Source organism: Lemur catta, chromosome 9 (assembly GCF_020740605.2).
Source record: "Lemur catta isolate mLemCat1 chromosome 9, mLemCat1.pri, whole genome shotgun sequence".
Taxonomy (NCBI): Eukaryota; Metazoa; Chordata; class Mammalia; order Primates; family Lemuridae; genus Lemur; species Lemur catta.
The window spans coordinates 57,614,934-57,620,933 of NC_059136.1; positions in this window are offsets into that span (position 1 = coordinate 57,614,934).

Here is a 6,000-nt window from a genome sequence, read left to right on the forward strand (position 1 = left end):
TAGCAATCTGTGAAGAGACCCTTAGAGATAATACAAATATTTTGCTCCTCATCAACCCCACCCCCACATTTAGCATTCATTAATTATTCTTGCTTGGACTTGCCTTTACTAGAATGGTTGAAAATGGTGGCTTTCCAGTTTCACAACTCCCTTCACATGTATCAATTGGTACAAGGAAAGGCACCTCCCCACACATATTGACTGATTGATTATCAGTACGAACTCATGAATTTCTGTTTTATACCCAGGGTTACAATCCATTATATCCTTAGTTTGATGCTCACATTTTCTCAAATTTGGCCAGTGGGAGCGCCTTCAAATTGGGTCTTGTGTGCATTTAACAATCCCCCATCATGTTTTTTTATTCCCTTTCACCCAGGCTGGAGTGCGGTGGTGGGATCATAGCTCATTGCAGCCTTGAACTTCTGGCCTCAACTGATCCTTCCACCTTGGCCTTCCAGAGTGCTGGGATTACAGGTGTTGAGCCACTGTGCCTGGCCCCCCATCATATTTTTGAACAATTTCTCGCTCTTTGGCTTCACAAAATATTTGAGGCTTATCTTATACCTTCCTTACCCCAGTCTTTGGGACCAGACATTTCTCTAAGGAATAAAAACCAAGATCAAGGCATTAGGGTGTGCTCATTGCAACTGATTTGACATTGCAGATGTGAGAGTTACAAGAGTTCATACTAATAACTCAAATCCCAATCCACCTCCAAAGCATTCTTCTGTTCTTCCCCCCATGCCTTGTTTGTATCTCCACTTTCCCGCAGCAGAACCCTGGCCCCCAACAGCATCTACACGTGGACTCAAACTTCCTTCTGTGTACAATAGTGTCATAGTTGCTGCACCCAGACCTTTACAAAACCAGACTACTACAAAGAGTTCAAAACTTGTATTTGCATATTGACTGAGCATGTTCAAAAGTTATTTGAATAAGTTTTCCCCTCCCCATCCCCCTAGAGTTGTTATGATATTTATCTGAAATACAGTTGGGTTTCTTTGCTCTTTTTTCCCCCCAGTCTTATTAGTTATATTTTAAATATGTAAAATATTAAAAAGCTTATTGCTGGAATTTTTTCTTCAGATAAATTCCTAGAAATGGGATTGCTGGGTGGTGGATAAATTCCTATGTAGTTTTCCTAGATATTGCCAAATTCCCTTCCACACCATTTTGCATTCCCCCAGAGACGTGTGACAGTGCTGTCAACAGAGCATATTGTTTGTGAATTTACCCCCCTCTGATGGGTGAGAAAAGGTAGCTCAGGGTAATTTTAATTTGCATTTCTCTTACCATGAGTGAAGCTGAACATATACATGTGCCAATTTTATATCTTTTGTGAATTGTCTGTTAATGCCTTTTGCCCATTTTTTATTGGGTTTTTGGTCTTTTTTCCCCCTTAATTTTTTTTAACACATTAAGGACAATTGTTTATTTATTATAACAAATTAAGTTCATACATAGTCTAAAAAAAAGGCCTTTCAAAATTTATTCTATTTTATTAGCTTAATGTATAATTTTTCTTCTTAATTTTAAAAACTGTTTTATAAGCTGTATTGGGGATATTGACCATTTTTCTGTGATATATGCTGGGAATACTTCTCCCAATTTGTATTTTACCTTTTAGCTTTGTTTATAGTGATTTTTTTTGCCATGCAAAAGTCTTCTCTTAATGTAGTCCAATTTATCAATATTTTCTTTTAGTTCATATGGATTTTCAGTCATAGTGAGAAAGACTTTCCCTACACTCATTTGTGGAGAAATTTGCCTACATTTTCTTCCATTATTTTTAGAGTTTTGTTTTTTATGTTTAGATCTCTGATCTATTTGGAGTTTATTCTTATATGTGTATAGTGTGAGAAATGGATCTAATTTTTTTTTTTTTTTTTTTGAGACAAGGTCTCATTCTGTTGCCTGGACTAGAGTTCAGTGGCATCATCATAGCCCACAGCAACCTCAAACTCCTGGGCTCAAGTGATTCTCCTGGCTCAGCCTCCCGTGTAGCTGGAACTACAGGCATGCACCACCATGCCAATTAATTTTTCTATTTTTTGTAGAGACAGGATCTCACTCTTGCTCAAGCTGGTCTTGAACTCCTGGCCTCAAGTGATCCTCTTGCCTCAGCCTCCCAGAGTTCTAGGATTACAGGCATGAGCCACTGTGCCCAGCCGGATCTAATTTTATGTTTTTCCAAATGGCTATCCAGTTGTAAATATCATTTATTTAAAAGTCCATCTTTTCCTTGGTGACTTGTGACACCTCCTTTATCATACACTAAATGTCCATTTGTAGTTGAGTCTACTTCTGGACTTCCTACTATATTCCGTTAGTCTGTCTGTTCATGCTCCAGAACCCTACTCTTTTCATTATATCAGCTTTATAACATGGTTCAATATCTTATAGTCCTAGTATCTCCTCAGAGTCCTTACTTCTTATTGTTTTCCTAGCTATCTTTGCACATTTATTTTTCTATATGATCGTTTCAATTTGTCTAGCTCCAGGAAAAAAAAAAAAAAAGCCCTTCCTGGTAATTATATTGGGATCACATTAAATTTATATATTTAACTTAGACCTGAAATCTTAAGGAAGTTGAAATATCCTGCCCAAGGTGAAATATCCTACCACATCTTTCAAGAGTGCTTTATAGTTTCATTCATATTGGTTTTGGATATTTCTTGTTAAGTTTCATTCCCAAATACTTTAGCTTTTGTTGCTCTTGTAAATGGAGCTTTTTCTTCCATTATATGTGCCACCTGGTTATTACTTGTGTATATAAAGGCAATTTGATTTTTGTATGTTAATTTTATATCTTGCTACACTGATTTTTTTTTTTATTGAGTTCATTTTATCATTTTTTTCTCTAGGGTCTCAAGTGTACTATTTTGTCATGTGCAAATAGAGATAGTTTCGCATTTTCTTTTCCAATTTTTATGCCTTTGCTTTGTCTAATTGTATTGGTTAAATACCTTGGGTGTAATGTTAAATAGTAGTAGAGACAGTAGGATTCTTTGTCTTGTTTCTAACCTTAGTGGAAATGCCTCTAGAGTTTCACTGTTAAGTAAGAATAAGATGCTGGCTTTAGGATGGAGATATATAGCTCCATATATCTACACACACACACACACACACACGTGTGTAATTTACATGGATATTTGTACACATACATATATGTACAGATGTATGTATTTTGAATAAAGTAAAATATATATGTATGTGTATACGTATATCCATTGTGAATTGTGTCTTTATACAAGTGCTCTTCTTTGACTCATTTAATACTTTATAAGCCAACTAGAAAAATTTTTTCTTTGAATAGGTAAATTAAGCCTGTTCACATTTACTAATATTATTGCTGTATTTGGTCTCATCTCCATCACACTAATTTGTGTTGTAAGTGCTAGATATGTAATGTTAGTCTTGTGTTTTTCTTTACGTGGTACATCTTCTTGGCTATTTTTAAAATTTTCTTTTGGTATTTAAGAAAAAGTATATTTTTGCTCTAGTTATGTTACTTTTTTTTTACTAAACCTTTTATTGTCTGGTCTGTTAATTTTTAGTGGTATCTTTTGATTGCTATGCATTAACTAATACTCAGTGATCTTATACTTTGCCTTCTCTTTTCTCTCTTCCCTCTCCTCTCAATTTTTATCTTTTGCTGTTTTGCCATTTGTTCTTTTTATTTTGGAAATTTGAAAATGTATACAAAAGTAGAGGAAATAATGTAATTAATCCAATGTTCCCATCACCCATTTTCAACAACTTTCAGACTTGACCGATTTTCTTTCATTGTATCCCCGCAACCCACATGTTCCCAGGTTATTTTGAAGCAAATTTCAAACATCGTATCTTTTTATCCGTAACTACTATTTCAGAAAGTATCTACAGAAGATAAAGGCTCTTTTGGCCGGGCACGGTGGCTCACGCCTGTAATCCTAGCACTCTGAGAGGCCAAGTCGGGAGGATCGCTCGAGGTCAGGAGTTTGAGACCAGCCTGAGCAAGAGTGAGACCCCGTCTCTACTAAAAATAGAAAGAAATGATTTGGACAACTAAAAATATATATTAAAAAAATTAGCTGGGCATGTTGGCACATGCCTGTAGTCCCATCTACTCGGGAGGCTGAGGCAGAAGGATTGCTTGAGCCCAGGAGTTTGAGGTTGCTGTGAGCTAGGCTGATGCCACGGCACTCTAGCTCGGGCAACAGAGCGAGACTCTGTCTCAAAAAAATAAATAAATAAATAAAAATTAAAAAAAAAAGATAAAGCCTCTTTTAAAATTATTACCACAATACTATCATCCCAGCTATAAGAAATGAAAAATTCCTTAATATCATAAAGTGATATTAAGTCAGTGTTCATATTTCTCCAATTGTTTTATAATTTTTTTTACATGTTGGTTGTCTGAATCAGGATTTAAATAAGTTCCAGTTGTTGGTATTGGTCAACATGTCTCTTAAGCCTCTCTTCATTTAAAGGTTCCGACTACTAATGACTAGGAATTCCAGGCACTTTTTCCTTGCTTATTGGCCATTCATATATCTTGTTTTATGAACTATCTGTTCAAGACTTTTGTCCAATTATTTTTAATTGGGGTTTTGTCTCCCTGTTGTTAAGATGTAGAAGTTCTTTATATGTTCTGGATACAAGTCCTTTCTCATATAGAGGTCTTGGATATTTTCTCCAATTCTGTGACCTGCCTATTCATTCTCTTAATGCTGTCTTTTGATGAGATTTTAACTTTGATAAAGTCCATATGTATCAATTTTTTCTTATATGGTTCATCCTATTATTATTATTTTTTAAGTGATGGGATCTGGCTCTGTCGCCCAGGCTGGAGTGCAGTGGCACGATCATAGCTCACTGCAAGTGTGGATCCTGGGCTCCAGTGATCCTCCTGTCTCAGCCTCCCAGGTAGCTGGGATTACAAGCACAAGCCATTGCCCTCTGGCAGTTTGTGCTTTTTATGTCCTCTCTTTGTGTTCTCAGTAATGTAAAGCTAATTATACTTAATATTAATAAACTCCTTTATGATCATTGGAGGCAGGGTGTAAAGGGACAGGCACCAACCAGTACAACCTTAGAGGCTGACCCAGTTATAGCGTGTTTTTCAAAAGTGTCTTTATTGTTTTGACCTTCCTCTTATTTTAAAAATATTAGCTCCTCTTAAAAACCAATTCAGGCCAGGCATGGTGGCTCATGCCTATAATCCCAGCAGTTTGGGAGGCTGAAGGAGGAGGATTGCTTGAGGCCAAGAGTTCAAGAACAGACTGGGCAACATAGTGAGACCCATCTCTACCAAAACAAACAAACAAAAACCCAATTGTGAATTTAGCAGAAAATAAAAGTCCCTCAGAATTGAGTGTGGGGGAGATTGAGATAAGAATTAATTTGAAGTAAAACTCAGAAGTGTCTTGCATCCTAAAGAATGATTTTACTTTTTTTTTTAATTTTTAAAAATTTTTTTATAGAAACAGAATCTGGCTCTATCACCCAGCCTGGAATGCAGTGGCATGATCATAGCTCACTGCAGCCTCCAACTCCTGGGCTCATGGAATCTTCCCGCCTCAGCCTCCTGAGTAGCTGGGATTATAGGCATGCACCACCATGCCCAGCTAAGATTTTACATTTTTAAACAAGAGACTTTGATATGGACAAATCAAAACAACCATGCCCATTTCTAAGCCTCCAAATTTTCCCTGAAACAGAGTAGCTGAATCAAAATGTCCTATTTTAATACTGAGCATGTTATTTTTAAAACTGAATTTTTTACTTTGAAACAATCACAAAAGTTATAGAAAAGTTGGAATATAGTACAAAGAATTTATTTTCTAAACCATTTGAGAGTAAGTTGCCAAGCTGATGCCTCAACACCTCGAGCATGTGTTGATTTCCTATAAATGAGGACATTCTTCTCCATAGCCATAATAACACCATGCAAACCATTACTACCATCTAATCCTCCTACCTCATTTTAGTTTCCCCAGTTGCTTCAGTAATCTC